This window comes from Falco biarmicus, chromosome 13, assembly GCF_023638135.1.
Source record: "Falco biarmicus isolate bFalBia1 chromosome 13, bFalBia1.pri, whole genome shotgun sequence".
NCBI classification, from domain to species: domain Eukaryota; kingdom Metazoa; phylum Chordata; class Aves; order Falconiformes; family Falconidae; genus Falco; species Falco biarmicus.
Genome location: NC_079300.1, coordinates 81,286 through 96,749, shown reverse-complemented (window position 1 = coordinate 96,749; position 15,464 = coordinate 81,286). Strand labels below are relative to the sequence as shown.

Below are 15,464 nucleotides of genomic sequence, written 5' to 3'. Positions count from 1 at the left end.
CAGTAATCTGTAAAACATCACGTGCATAAAAATGCATGAAACATAATTATATTTAATGCCAGTAACATATGTGAGTAGGGATTACCAATATTTTCCAGTATGCGGCCCTTTTTCAGGTATCTATGGCTTTGACAAACTTTCTCTGTGATGGTGTTGGGCATGGTTTGTGTCTGTCTCAGATGAAAGTTTTGAGAAATTTTTAGCCAGCACATTTCAGCTGCGTCTAGCTTGTTGCTTTGCCAAGTTTTTGAGAGAAAACAATAGGATAGCCACTGTTGGTGATTGCCCTTCCCCCCCCCCCCCCCCCCAGCTCCTTTGTGTTATGTTAGAGTGGAGCAAAAGAGCATCATTCCTTCTGGTTTCCGTGTTTAAAACAAACAAACAATCAAAACAAAAACCCTAGGTTTGTCAGTGTTAAGCTTGACAGTGTGACAGAGAAATGCTGTGCACCGCCCCCTCCCTCCCCCCCCCCCCCCCCCATCTGTTTGCACATGCTTGTTTGAGATTTTTCAGTTGTGCAGGGTTGAACAGGCTGTAAAATCTATGGTTTCCCTGTGTGACTGGATTGCACATACATCCGTGCCCTTGTGCTGACTGGTTACACTCCTTTCCCCACAGTCTAGAGGGGAAAAGTCACGTGAAGAACCTGAGAGGTAATCAGGTGTCCCATTGGCTTCCAGACCAAATGGATCATCAGTTCATGGGACATGAGGGTAGAAGGAAAAAAGCCAAGGGAAAAAAAAAAAAAGAAAAAGAAAAAGAGATGAATGTTTGGGCCAAGCTCTCATGAGATGACGACTAAGATGAGACAGCATCTAAGCCTAGGACAAGCGAAGCAAAACCAAAGCTTGGCCTCAATTTTGAGAGAAGAGGATAAATTTAAGACTAGGTGAAAGATAACTATACAAGGATGGGAACTAGCCACAGAGACTGTGTTACTTGTCAGCACACCATAGGACTTGATAAAAATCTGGTGAGGAGAAGGAAGGAATAGATTTTGCTGGATAAAGACACAGCATTCAGAAAGAATTAACAAAGTGCTGCATAGCAGCTCATTAGGTGAACACTGGCACGCTGAACGAGGTGCAAGTCCTATGGAAAATGATGCAATTAAAAAAAATGCATCACAATGCATATCACAGAATTCAAATTATCATTGCACATTATAGAACTTCCTACTTTCAGTGACTGAGTAATAGTGTTATTTTAGTAGGAGCTTATCTATAACTTAAGTAAAAAGACGTTTCAAAGCACCAAATGTGAAGGATTGGCTTTGAAGTATAGTTAGGATTTACACAGCAGCAACAGAAACTGCTACCTCTGTAACTGGACTGTGTTAAGTGTAAACTTCTAAAGAATTTAGTTAGCCATTTAACTTAAGCTATATAATAGTTTTGCAAATGTGCACAGTGAGTCCACCCATTACATTAACAAAACATTGTAGGGAAAGTTTCAGAATAAAACATTATTTCTGCCTCTGCAAAATCTGGAGACAAAAAAAGAAAAATGGTCAACTCGATGCATTCAGTCCAAGTTTAAAGTACTGGAATTCAGTTTTTAAAATACTGCTGCTGAAATGGTAATCTGTCAGGTTAGGAAAGAGACTTCCATGGGGTGAAGTGCATAGCTGGATATATACAAAGAATTAGCCCGATGGAAGACTGTACTAAGAGATTTGATTCCATTTTTGTCTGGCCATCTCTGTCTTGCCCTGTCATAAACTTCCCTGATGACAAAAGCTCTTCTGGGTCATACCCTCAGCTTTTTGAAAACCCTTCTCACCCTGACCTTCCTGTGAAACTAGACTGGACCTTTACTTTTTAAGAACTTGGAATAGCCTGAATAGAATTTTAAAATTTGACACAGATTTTTCCTAGTGCTAGGATTTCAATATAATTTCACGTATTCCAATAGGACTGAAAAGGCTTGAGTGTTTTGATTTGAATAATCAAAATGTTATGGTGTCACTCCAGCTTATTTCCGTCTTTCACATTCTCCTTTCCTAATGGGCTTTCTCTTTGCCTGTACCAGAGCCACTTACAGTTTTGGCCTCTTTTCCTTCAAAAAAAATCACCTGTTACATAAATGTGATAGTCTTTTGAAAAGCTAGGCTCTAGCTTGTAAATCCTGCATTTGCTTGGTGTGTATGTACAACTTGGCAGTGAGCATGCTTAGCAGATTAAGGAAGTCTTAAGATTTCTTCTAGCTAACAAGATAAAATAAACATGTAACACTCTTATAAGCAGTGAAGCAAGTAGGTCTCAGTTTCTTTTGCTTTATATCAGCTTTTGGGTTGACTGGTCTATGATGCAAGCTACAATAGAAGCTTTTCTCCTGGTTGCATGGATTACCTGACATCTATTAAGAAGTAAATATGACACTGGGCCTTTTTTCTCATTGGAGAAATAGTTACCTCTCATCAGTCTTTATAAAACTGTTAAAAAGTAGTAGTGCTGAGTCCTCTCTCCGTGTTCTTAAACTTAATGAAAAGAGTGTTATTGGAGAACGCAGAACCACGTACAAATTATTTCACACGCCTCTTCTTCAGCAAATAGGCTAAACAAGGCGCGTACGTGTTTTCCTCTTAACCTGCCCTCCGTTCCATGTCTGTCTGCTCCCCTTTGTTAGTGATTCTGCTGGGATGGCAGGCCACAAGACCTACTGATCGGGACATGTGGCTGGGAGCAGAAAGGAGGGCTTTTTCACCAGTTCCACCCCTCATTTGCCATGATGCTAAGGGCAGGTAATTCAGCTACATATTTTTTCCCTTCTTTTTATCTCTTTACAACTTGACTAAAAACAGTAAGGCTGTCTCTTGCTCCGTATTTGTACAGGGGAGTCCCAGTCATGTATCCAAGCTGTAGGTGCTTCTGCCTCGGTAGGTGTTTTGGGTCTGGCTGAGTCCCATAGCGCCGTGCTTGCACTGGTAGCTAGAAGGGTACTGGTAACACACCAGTGTTCTGACTGCTGCTGAGCAGGGCTCGCACAGCACCCAGGCTGTCTCTCCAGCCTTCTCCCACCTCTCACCAGTAGGCTGGGGGTGGGCAAGGTCTTGGGAGGGGGCACAGCTAGGACAGCTGACCCAAAGTGACCAGTGGAATATTCCATACCATATGACGTCTGCTCAGATATAAAAGCTAAGAGAAAGGGGGGTGGGGGCATTTGTTATTTGCAACATTTGTCTTTTGGAGCAACCGCTACATGTACAGAAGCCCTGCTTCCTGGGATAGTGGCTGAACATTGCCTGCTGATGGGAAGCAGAGAATAACATCTTTTGTTTTCTTTCACTTCTGCAGGTGTGCGACTTTTGCAATAGCTTTGTTAAACTGTCTTTATCTTGACCCACAACTTTTTTTCATCTTTTTTTCTCCCACCCTGTTCTGCCAAGGCGGAGAATGATAGAGCGGCTTGGTGGGCAGCTGGCTTATAGCCAGGGCCAACCCACTGCATTTGGTAACAGTCATTCTTACAGTTTCTTACTTGTGCAGATGCACTGACCAGCATCCTAAACTCTCCCAAAATGGGAGACTTTTAGTACCTCATCTTAACATGTATTTTATTCCTTACTACAGGAAGAGCTAAAACTCTTTATACTTGAAACAAACAAACTAGCAGACAATACAATTCCTGGGGATGCAAAGTTCTCAAGACATAGAGATTCTAGCAGGGGTTTGGGAAGAAGCATTGGTAGACTTCCACCAAGTTACTCAGATGTACAGCAGTCCTCTAGTTCAATGCTAGAGTTGGGATGAATTTCAAGCTAGTACTTCCTCCAGTTTAAGCCATGTAATTAACTTTAGTCTCATGTGAAAATAAAAAAAACCCCAACAATAAAATCAGGATGATCCACTGGGAATTTAATTTCTGATTAACATTAAGTGAATTCAATTACTCCCTTTTGGAAAACCTTGGTATCGTTATGTTCAGATGCTTCAGCCCCTTTCATAGCTAAAGAAGTATAACAACATCAATATTAGAACAGAATGAAAAAGAATAGTTCAGTTGGAAGGGACCTGCAACAGTCATCTAGTCCAGCTGCTTGACCACTTCAGGGCTGACCCAATGTTAAAGTGCATTATTAAGGGCATTGTCCAAATGCCTCTGAAACACTGACAGGCGTGGGGCATCAGCCACTTCTCCAGGAAGCCCGTTCCAGGGTTTGACCACCCGCTCGGTAAAGAAATGCTTCTTCACGTCCAGTCTGAACCTCCCCTGACAGACGCAGCTTGGAACCATTGCCAGGTGTTGTGTCCCCGGATCCCAGGGGGAAGAGCTCAGCACCTTCCTCTCCACATCCCCTCCTCAGGAAGCTATAGAGAGCGATGAGGTCACTGCTCACCTCCTTCTCTCCAAAGGAGACAAACCCAGAGTCCTTGTCTAGGACTAAAATGTTACTAGAGAAGTGATACATTAACAATAATGCTCAGCAATTATAGTTGTAAAAAAAACTGTACCAGCATTAATCCCACATCTCTGAGCAGTTAGCTATTACCACAGCCATTTTTACTGAAGAAGATTATAGGGCTCGTTTAGATTAAATGGGAAGATAGTTTTCAGGTTTTTATGCTAGCATAAAGCAACAGCAGTGTTGCTTGGGAGATCGTTTTAACTGGCCTCAAAGGCCAGTTGTTCAAGCATGATGCCCTCAGCTCAGGCAGCACCGGTCTGTCTTACACAACTTCCTTGGGACAGTGCAGAATGTCAGCACTCCAGGTTCTGTGGTGTGACAGCTTCCACACCTGACCTTGTTGACAAGGTCTTGTACTCATTAGAGCAGAAAGGTGTGAGCTTAGAGGTACACATTCCTGGGTTCTTGACCAGAGTGTTCCACTGTGCTCCAGGGCTAATTAGTAAGGTCGTCTTTGAGTGTAGTTGTGTCTCAAGATGTTCAGGTTTGCACAAGAAAAAGGTCTTTGTCAAGGTTACAAGATGTTGATCAGAAATCCTTGTTACCAAAACCATTGCAGTGCAAAATGGTCTGTAGGTGTTAAACCCCATCTGTCTGCTAAAATCAGCATCAAACATGCTGAAGGACAGAGGTCTCGTCACAGTGCTGAAAACTACTTCGGCTGGACATAAACAGAAGCGTACCTGGTGAACAGTTAAAGTAGTGCTAACTGGTCAGCCTTACAAATTCCTCGTTCATGCCGACTGTGTGCTGTAGTGCTGTCAGTTCCACTTAAGAGATGGATGATTGTTTCTCTGTTCAAAGTCTGCAGAAAACAGCTTCTTGCTGTGTCATATTTGTAGCATCCATGTTGGCTGTGCTGGGTACATTTGCTGTCTCAGTTGTGTCATTCCAAGTTAATATCCCCATGTTAAAAGGTTAATCCTTAAGTTTACTCTCTGTCGTAGCTGTAGCTATTTTGTAGTATATGCCGTATGAGGTGAGTTTCTTGAAAGTGTTTTGGGGCTGTGTTAGGAAGCTGGACATAATTAGTTTGACCGTGACTTCTCTTATGAATTGGTCCCTGCGTATCCGGCATGGCTCAATGATGATTTTCTAGCTGCATAGTTCACACAGACCATAGCATTATTTATCCTGTGCAAACACTGAAACAACATCTCATGCTTTTCTCACTGTACAGTCTGGTTATTTTTTCATTGTCTTTTATCAGGATTTTCATCAATGTTTCCCCACAGCTTCCAGATTGTTCACAATGCAGATGCAGCAGTTCTGTTCACTGGGCTGGGCAACAGCAATCACGTTACCCATGCCCTGCATTCTTTACATTAGTTGTTCATAGGAAGAAAAATCTAATTATAGACAGTACTAATTGGGGACAGACGGAGACTTGGTTGTTTGTTTTAAAACCCACAATTGACATAATAAGAAGGCCTAAGCGCCATTTGCTTCTTTCTGATGCTTTTGCTAGTGACTGCTTATATTTTGATACAGCCTATTGGCTGTGAAGGTCAGTTCATTATATAGCAGTTTACACTGATACAGCTGTTGTGGCTGGCACTTAAGGTCTGAAGCAGGTGGGTTTGAACCTTAGAGCTTTTCAGTACTATTTTTGTGGCCATATTTTGATTTTCCATAAACATGTAAAACATTCAGAAGCCATGCAATGCTTCTGACTGTAACATCTTATGAAATTAACTCCACCAGTTAAGTTTAACATTTTGTCGGTGCTGAGTATAGGCTACAGATCCTTCCCATTCTGTGTTTCCCAGTATCTTCTGGAGAAGCCCTGCTTAAAGTGATGGGTTTAGTGTTTCAGGAAAGGTTTAAGGCATCTTTTTTATTTGAGGGGTCCTGTATGTTATTCTAATATTAATTATTTACAAGTGGTGTTCTGAGTATTTTATATCACATAGGGATGACTGCTACAAAGTTTCTGGGTTTTGTTGCTGTGTTCTTCACTACAAGAGCCATAAAAATTTTCTAGGTAAGAATTCCCAGCCATTATTTTTCATCTAAATGTATATTTTATAGCTTTCATAAAAGGCGTAGTACAGAATTATTTGTGACATGATTCTCGCTTAAAAAAAACCAAACCACTCCACTTCTACATAAGTTGAAAATTGTTTCATTTAAATGATTAATGGGTATAATGGTCCAGCTGAGACATCATAGGATTTAGCCTGTAGTTACTAAGCACCTAACACTGATATGGCTTATGTTCAGGAGGCCCATTTGGGTAAAGCACAGTATGACTTATGAGAATGTGTTTCATTTAGGAGAAGGTACAGCAAAGAGTAAAACCTTTCTTCATGAAGCCAGTTAACAATTATGAAAAGCATAGTAGAAAATACTTTTTTTCAAGCATCTCCTTCAGCCCTGGCACATTTCATGTCCATAGCTTCACTTAAATTAATGTGCTTTTTCCTTCTAGCATTTTAGGTATACTTAGAGCCACTGGTAGGCCTCAAATGTTACATGGACATCTTTAATGAGACCCTTTTGTGATTACTTGTATTAGTGAGGGCAGAGTTTTCTTCTGGAGTAACAGAAATGAAGGAAAGAGCGCTGCATTTTCGTAATGATTACTATTTATACGCTGTTTTTCTGTGCAGTTTTGTATTGCTTCTTAGCTGAACTTGGAGAGTTAAGACAGATCAAAGCTGTGCATTAGTCCAGGTAAGAAGTGAGAAGAGGTCAAGGAGTGAGGCAGCAGCAGAAGTAGCGATTTGGAGATCTGTGATAGAAGAAAGGGATTGAGAGATGTCAGATAATCAGTAGGAGAGCTCTTATGCACTGAAGTCATGCTGGAGAATGTGGCCATTTATAAAGATGATAAACAGAGATGGACAGGACCAGAAGCTATGGATTACAGTAGGCTTTAAATTTTTAATCTAGCTTTTTAAAAGCTGCTCATATTAAACAATTCTGATAGGGAAATCTGTATAATGCTTGTCTTCGAACTGCTCATCTCATCTTTCAAAGACCTCAGTGTCTAAATATACCTTCAGAGCTGATCATGGTTGATACGAATATTAGTGCTGATTGCTGTGTAATGGGGAGTGAGCTGTGGAATTCCACTTAAATGTGACTGTGATAGTGAAATATGACCATGGACAATAGAGCAAGACCTAAGAAACAATAGGTAGGTAGAGGTCTTTTACTAGATCAGCTGATTTAGTAGGAGAAAGTAGACAAGCTTTTGGACATTATAAGCCCTTCTTTAGTCTCAGATAAAACCATGGATTCAATAGCCTGACTGGTCTTACGGCACATTATAATATACCTCCTCGATAACTTCTCTGTTCCATAGATAACGAACTGCCTTTTTCTCTCCCTAATATTGTCTCCTCTCTTATCCCCTTATTTTCTCTTTTACTTCAAAGCTGTTAGTTATCTTCTCTTTCAGAGATGATCTAACTGCTATGCACCTGGATAAACTCTGAGCAATTGCTTTCTAGTTGTATTTAGCTTAGCTAATGTTATTTAGGTCTGCCACATCTGTGTTGGATCTGGTGAAGGCCTCTGAGCATTCAGAAGCTTGTCTGTGTTTTTGACAGCTATACTGGCTGGTTTAATGCAGCATTATACCTCTATCTGCAATGATTGTTTTTTGATGGATGAGAAAATGAATGAAGAGAAACTTGAACACCTACTGTACCCGCCAGACTGGAAACAGCAGTGACAAGAGTTTTGGTCATTTAAGAACTGTTACATTTTACCTTTGTCTTCAAGCCTTGCAGTTGTATTGGTTACCATGTAAGGAAGCAGTCCAGAAATGCTGATCTTTATGATCCCTTATACAGCTGTGTCTTACTCTGAACATTTGAAGGCAAAAATGTTCCCAGGGTCAAGTAATATTTGTGACAGATGTTGATAACAGTTTCTGGTCTAAGTGCACTTCTCACCCTTTTCTTGTCTCCTTAGGCATATTCATTGATACTTCGATCTTTGGCTGTACACTGGTGAGCTTAGTAGGGCAGAAACTTGTATTTGTTGCCTTCTATCATGCAGTCTTCTGAAACGTGCTGGGAAATAGAGGGAGTAATTAGTGCAACTTCTACAGCTTTGCTTTCTTTCCTTTGCAACAACAGGGTTATTGACCATCCCAGCTTTTCTAAAGCTAAGTACTGTTTATTCAGTCATACAATTTATAGGAGTTAACCTCCTGTAAAACAACAAACTGTTATCCCATCCAACCAGGCAGGCTCTCACTATTTGTATAGATCATCTGATACCACCTCCTGGCACCACTATGTGACCCTAGTTCAGTTCTTGAGGAGACTATGAATAAACCTGGACAAGCAAACATGCATGCTCATGTGAGGATCACCACTGAGGTTGTTCCCAGCACTTCTTTGTTGCCAGACCTTTAGTATCAGATCAAACCAGTAAAATTATATCCCCCCCCATCTCCTTGGGGTGGATCTTTAAAGGGCAAAAGTCATGCACATTGCCAGTGTTGGTTTTCCTCTATCTGCTTTTCCTAACTTTCTGCTGGGACTCCACCGCAGGACTTCTAGGTCTTTGAAAATACGTTGCACATGGCTGAGGTTGCTATGAATACGTTACACTTAATGATAACACCAAAACAGAAGTGGTTGGATGTTTTGTGCTTTCTCAGCATTTGCTATGTTGCTGTGTTGCAGCTTTTGAATGACCCAGGATATTAGGACGTTGCAACAAGAATATTTTAGTTTTGGTTTCAAGGTTGCCCCAGTTGTAATTATAGAGAGACATAAATTTTGCTCTATCTTTTGCCCTTATAGTGCCAGCTGAAGCTGTCTATTTAGATTTCTGAGTTCCTTTTCAGCAAAGATGGAGAACATAGAGTGGTTATGTAGTTTCTACAGTTTCTGTAGGCAGTGGCCCAGTTCCCTGACTTCTTTCATTATGGAGTGGAAGAGAGCAGCCAGGCCAAACAATGATGGAGCTCAGCTGAACTGAATGGGCCTGAGACTCACTTGGTTGCTGGGCTTGCAGTGGAGCGAAAAACTATTTCTCTGCCTCTACACAGTGGGTGGGAATGCAGGAAAAGCTGTGAAGGAAAGGGATATAGTTGAGAGAAAGGAAAACATGAGGTAGGCCTGGGAAAAGGAGAGGATTTATGGAAACTAAGGAGAAGCTGGAGAGGACATGGCATAAATGAGAATAAGTGAAATGGAAAGAGAAGAAAGGCTGAAAAGAATTTCAGCCCTGAGAAGTTTTCAGAAATGGAAAAGTAAGAGACCTGTAAAAATAAAAATAACGTTTCTTCTGGGGTTCTGGGCGATGAGATGGTAATGATGTAGTGAAAAGGGGAGAGACAAAATCAGGGACTTTGTCTGCAATGCTGCGTGAAATGAGTTTTAAAAAGGCTTCAGTGCTGAGGCTAAGAGAATAGGGAAGCTGAAGAATTGTATGGGACAGAAGCCTGCAGACAGGCTGGAGTGCTTTGTTAAGTAGGGACATTTGGCAGTGTCTCTTGAAACCACTGCCCAGAAAGAGTTGTGGAAAATAAGAGGGGCAGTAGCTAAACCTCTTTATAGCAAGAACTTACTAGGAGACCAGTGGATTGTGGTATGTAAGAGTGAGATACAGTCAGCAGTTTCACTGGGGCTGGCATACAGCTACTAATGCTGCAGGATACTTTGCATACCACTTTGCTTCAATTAGATCTTTTCTGCTCCATCTTTCCTTAACAGAGCTACTACTCTGTTCACTTTCCAAATAAAATAATGGAATTAGCTGGAACAACTCTTGATGGGTCTATATGCAGCATTTGTTTCATTGTCTTACGTTGTACTTGCATTTAATATGATGATAAAACCCTCAATGCTTAGGTAACATTACCCTTCTTGTTACTAGTGGCTGAAATAGCAAGAAACAAGTGCATCTCACCTGGCTGTAAAAAAATCTTTAAAAATCTGAAATCTCAGCTTAAATTTTCAGAAGTGTTCATTTTCCCAGCAAAGCTATGGGTCTGAAAACATGCACAAACATAATCACTTCTGAAATTTTATTTTTATTGAGGACTGGATCTTGTCATTTTTCATTGTGGTGGAGAGCCCATCCTGTATCAAAAACAGTGCTGCCTGTAGAACAGTAAGACTTCAGGAGAGAAGTGCTTTCAAGTCACCCTGTATTTACCCACAGGGTATAAAATGTACCCCAAAGGGAAGGGGAGTTCCTGTCACAGAACTCTTTGCAAGTTACACTAATGGAGTTTCTTTGGATATACGTCTGAACATATAGGCTGTATGAAAAGCTACAGCTTGCTTTCATGCGCAATAAACAGTTCCCTTGAGTTGTCATGTATGTCACAGAAAATGTATTTTGAATTAAGAAATTTAAAGTGCTGAAGCTGCTAAGTGGCAGAACCAGGCCTCGTCCCTAGCGTAGCCTTAATCCAAGGCTGGTTTAAAACCCAGTCCAGTTAGTCCGTGGGAGAACAACAGATGATCAATTTGTGTACATAGCTGCTCTCAGAAACACAGGTGTTTCTAGAAAAATTAGTAGATGTGAATAGGAACTGCTTGTTCAAAGACTAAGCGTGCTTGAAGGAGTATGTGAGTTAAAGCTGGCAGAAAGAAGATCAAGATCCGAGGAGGAGCCTGGAACCGAGGCAGAGCTGGAAGAGAGATGAATCACCTGGGACAGAGTCAGGTGATGGATTCGCAGAACTGACAGGACCAAAGGAAACTCCTAAAAACTTCAGACATTGACTAATGGTTTGATAAGCGTAGATAAGCTGAGCTGCATGGTTCTCTGCCACTCACTGGGGTGGTGGCCCGGCTCTGAGTTGTGATAGAAGCAAGTACCCATGTCTGTGTAAATTTTTCCTTTAATAACGGCAATTGCTGGGGCTTATCCGTAGGAAAATAAACCCCTGTGCCGCAGGTTCCTCGTGCTGCGGCTTCTCTTCTCCCTCCTGGTGGTGCAGGGTCATGGACAGAAAGAACCACCCGACTGTTAAAGCCATCAGATGCAAAGGATTTAACCGCTCCAGCCACGCGGGTGCTTTTTGGTACAGAGGCAACGGGTGATAGTGGCTGGGCTGCGAGTGGGCAAAAGGCAGAGCGAAGGGAACCCTGCGCCGCAGCGAGCATTCCCGGGGTCCGGTGTCTAAACTGGGCTGAGATCCCGCCCAGTGCTCAGCACAGGGTTGGTGGGGCGCTGCTGCCACCTGGCGACCAAAAGTGGGTACTGCACCCGCACGGTTGGTGGACCGCTGCTGCTGTTACCGGGCGGCCAAAAATCGGTGCTGCAGCCCTGGCGACGCGCACGCGCGGTGGCGCCTCCCCAGTCGGCGCTGCCAGCCGCCGTTAATAGCATCGCGATCCCGCGCTGCCTGCCGGGTGGTGCCGCGGCGCCCGCTGCTGCCTCCCGGTAAGCAGCCGCCGCTGCCATCCCCCGAGCACGCTGCCAGAGCGCGCTCGGCACGGGAGTACGGAACTGCAGCGCCGGGACAAACGCAGCCCGCGGGTGCTCGCTGCTGCAACGGCCCCGCCCCTGGCGACAAGCCCCCCACCTGGGGACCGCGGGGTGCAGAGCGGCTGCGCCCCTCCACGATTTCAATTCCCCCTCGCTCGTGAACGCCACTGTTCTGCCCGTGCGGTCCCTCGAAGCAGCGCTCCTTGGCGCCGGGCCGCTTCTGCGCCTGCGCGGCTCGAGCCCCACACGCAGACGCCAGGCCAGTTCTGCGCACGCGCTGCCCTTCCGGTGCCAATAACGCTACTGCGCCTGCGCGAATCTCGAATGCGTCACGCACACCCCAATCTAGAAGCCGCACCCGAGGCGTCAGGCCACTTATGCGCATGCGCTGTCCCGAGTCTTGCTAGTAACGCCACTGCGCCTGCGCCAACACCCCCTGGGGGGTGAAGGCAGCGACAGCGGGCTTGAAGAGAGGGACTTGGGGGGGGTACGGCGGTGGGGCTTGAAGAGAGGGACTTGGGGGTACCGGTGGGTCAAAAAATGGACACAAGCCAGCAACCTGTGCTCGCAGGCCAGAAAGCTGACCATATCCTGGCCTGCATCCAACGAAGCATGACCAGCAGGTCGAGGGAAGTGATTCTGCACCTCTGCTCTCGTGAGACCCACCTGGAGTACCGCATCCGACTCCTGAGTCCTTGGTAAAGCAGGTCAAGGAGAGCCACAAAAATGATCAGAGGGCTGGAGCACCTCTCCTAAGACAGGCTGAGAGAACTGGGGTTGTTCAGCCCGGAGAAGAGGCTCTGGGGAGACCTTATTGTGGCCTTTCAGTACTTAAAGAGGGCTTTTAAGAAAGATGGGGACAAACATTTTAGTGCGGCCTGTAGCAATAGGACAAGGCTTAGTGGTTTTAAACTGAAAGAGGGTAGATTCAGACTAGATAGAAGAAATTTTTTATGATGAGGGTGGTGAAACACTAAGAGAGGGTGCCCAGAGAGGTGGCAGATGCTCCGTGCCTGGGAACATTCAAGGTCAGGTTGGACAGGGCTGTAAGCAACCTGATCTAGTTGAAGATGTCCCTGCTTCCTGCAGGGGGGCTGGACTAGGGCACCTTTAAAGGTCCCTTCCAACACAAACCATTCTGTGATTCTGTAAACTACCACTATCATTCCAGCCACTGTGTATTTATATATACTTGAGGAAGTCGAGGTCCTTTGTTGGAGGAAAAATGCTAGATCAATGCTGCTGTAGGCTGTACACCTCAGCTTTGTCCACTGTATAGCCCAAACCAGGACTGCAAGTGCAGTCAGCTGATAGATGCTAGGCAATAGAAGTTTAATATTATTAAGATTATGCCTGACAGTTCAAAGGAGCTTTTTAGAACAGGAGACCCTGACCTTTAGAAGGCTGAAACGATGGAGATTGTCTATTGTGATTACTCAGAACTGGGATGTACGGAACCTGAAGCAATCATCCGTGAAAGAAGCAGCAGAATAGTGAAGTGATCAAGATACGGAACAATTTGTGAAACCAACTGTCAAGATAGGAACTGATAGAAGACTTATTGTGGAATCAAGAGATTATGTAATGTTTAGGTAGATACTATAAATAAGTAACTGAAAATCTTGTAAGCTTGTCACTCTCTGCGGAGGTGACCCAACGCTGCTGGACCAATTAAAACTGCAAACCTACAGTAACCCATGAGAGTTCGAGTCTCTTCTTTTACACCCTTCACAACTGAAATTTTACTGTGAAGGTTCTGAATTGCCTTGAAATTCTCAAGAGCTTTGCTCCAAAACATCCCTTCCAGAGATACTGATATTCAGGTCCTGGACTGAACACCATACCTGAGGTTGTTTTACAGCAGGGCAGCAAAGTTTTGTAGAACAAGTGAGGCTGAGAGACTGCCCAGACACATTCTCCCCCACCCATGTGGCAGCACCTTCAGAAAACACTTTTCTATTCATTCCTGATAGTTCTAAACATCTCTAACAAAATTTCACCAATGTCCTCCCTCCTGAAGCAGTGCTGCTGTTACCACAGATAGCAATGCAAAGATGTTCAAAGGAAATGGTCTGAAACACTTGGAAGCTAAAGGTCACAATAAGCAGGAAAAGAAAATACTTTACCATGTACATGAGACTGCTGGAAACTTTTTGCTGGTGCAAAGTGGAAATTGCCAGCTACCTGCAGGAGACAGTAATCTTTCATTAAAAGGCCTGAATCTACATAAATAAAGCAGTCATACCAGCGGCTGGATTTTCAAATCTTTGAATAAGATAGACAATAAGCAACTCATTGTCATGGGTGACAATACCAGCAAATATTGTCCTAAAAGAGAGATGAATTTCCCCTCTTCCTCACAGGCAGTCATGTGGAAAGCCATCATCACATACCGATGTTGACAATAACTGTTCTATGCAGAGTATTTTAGTGGACATAAAAATGGGAAGAAGGCGGAATTAAGTCTACTAGGAGGGAACTAACTGCTGCTGTAGGAAATACAAAAAGTTATCACAGAAACAGAGTGGAGAAAGTAACTGAGAGGGTCAGCTGGCAGGGTAAGAAAACCCTTAATGCAATAAACAACAGTGGTCCTATGTATGAAAACAAGCTGTGTTCAAAAATAAAGTTCTAAACTTACCACAAACACACACACCCCAAACCCCACCCCTCCAAAATCCCCCAAAAGACAAAGGTAATTAGTATTTTAACCTTGAATATGAAAAGGATATGGATATTAGGTGTCAGTCCTCCCTGACACTCGCTAGCAATCATACACACCCTCCCCTGGAAGATTTCAATGCATCAAGCTCACATGCTACATTACACTTTTGAATGTCCGTGCAAACCTATCGCATATGTTAACTGCGGACCTGACGAGAATGGAGATGCGCAAAAGTCCAAGTGCCTAACAATGGCCCCCATAAATTTCCCTAGTGACACCCACCCTTGGACCCTTGCTACCCACAGCACTCCCCTTTGAATCGTTCACTGGGGTGGTAGCCCAGCTCCGAGTCGTGACTAAAGCAAGCCCAGTGGTAACCACGTCTGCGTGCATTTTTTCTTTACCAGTCAATACTGCTATAGTTGCCATTTAAATAACTGACTGAACATCAAGTGTTACCAACAGAAACTGATAATCATAGAGTTTCACAAAGATGGGTGGACACTTCCAATCTAACTTGCCACACGTGTGGTGGAAATCAAACTAGCCATGTACTTTTTCCAGACAGCAGAAGAAATTGCTTGCTGCATGCAATACAATTTGATCGCTTTCAAAATGCCTCTCCTGGATGAGACTGTTTGCTCCCTGCAAGTTTCTCTTCCTCTCCATTTATAATATAAGGAGCGAGAGCAACCAGTTCAGACTGAGTAATCCCAGTGCAGGCTGTCCACACAAGTAAGGCAGGAGGCCTACATGTGGTAACAGAGATTTAGATACAGAAAAGCGGGGTTTGACCCCAGACATTACATTCGTAACGCCACAGCCTTTGAATACAGAAAGGTTGCTAAGTGACGCAACAGTAAGAACGCTATCACCACACTTCTGTGACAACAGGAGAAGCTCTTGTACCTACCCACTGTTCAGCTCTTGGCTTAGTTTAGCCTTTCAGCTTTTAAGAACAGAAAAGTTAAATCTGAGTTA

General features: G+C 43.6%; 1 long non-coding RNA gene across 2 annotated transcripts in view; it reads left to right on the top strand.

Annotated features, from left to right (window-relative positions):
- The window catches only part of LOC130157935 (uncharacterized), a 29,351-nt gene extending 14,871 nt beyond the window's left edge, over positions 1–14,480 (top strand). The window contains exon 4 of one of the 2 annotated variants that reach the window (XR_008825095.1): positions 13,259–14,480. This is a non-coding gene — a long non-coding RNA (uncharacterized LOC130157935). Of the gene's footprint in view, positions 1–12,389 lie in introns of both variants that reach the window. The other variant, XR_008825094.1, reaches the window with a different exon arrangement.
- The last annotated feature ends 984 nt before the right edge of the window (positions 14,481–15,464 follow it).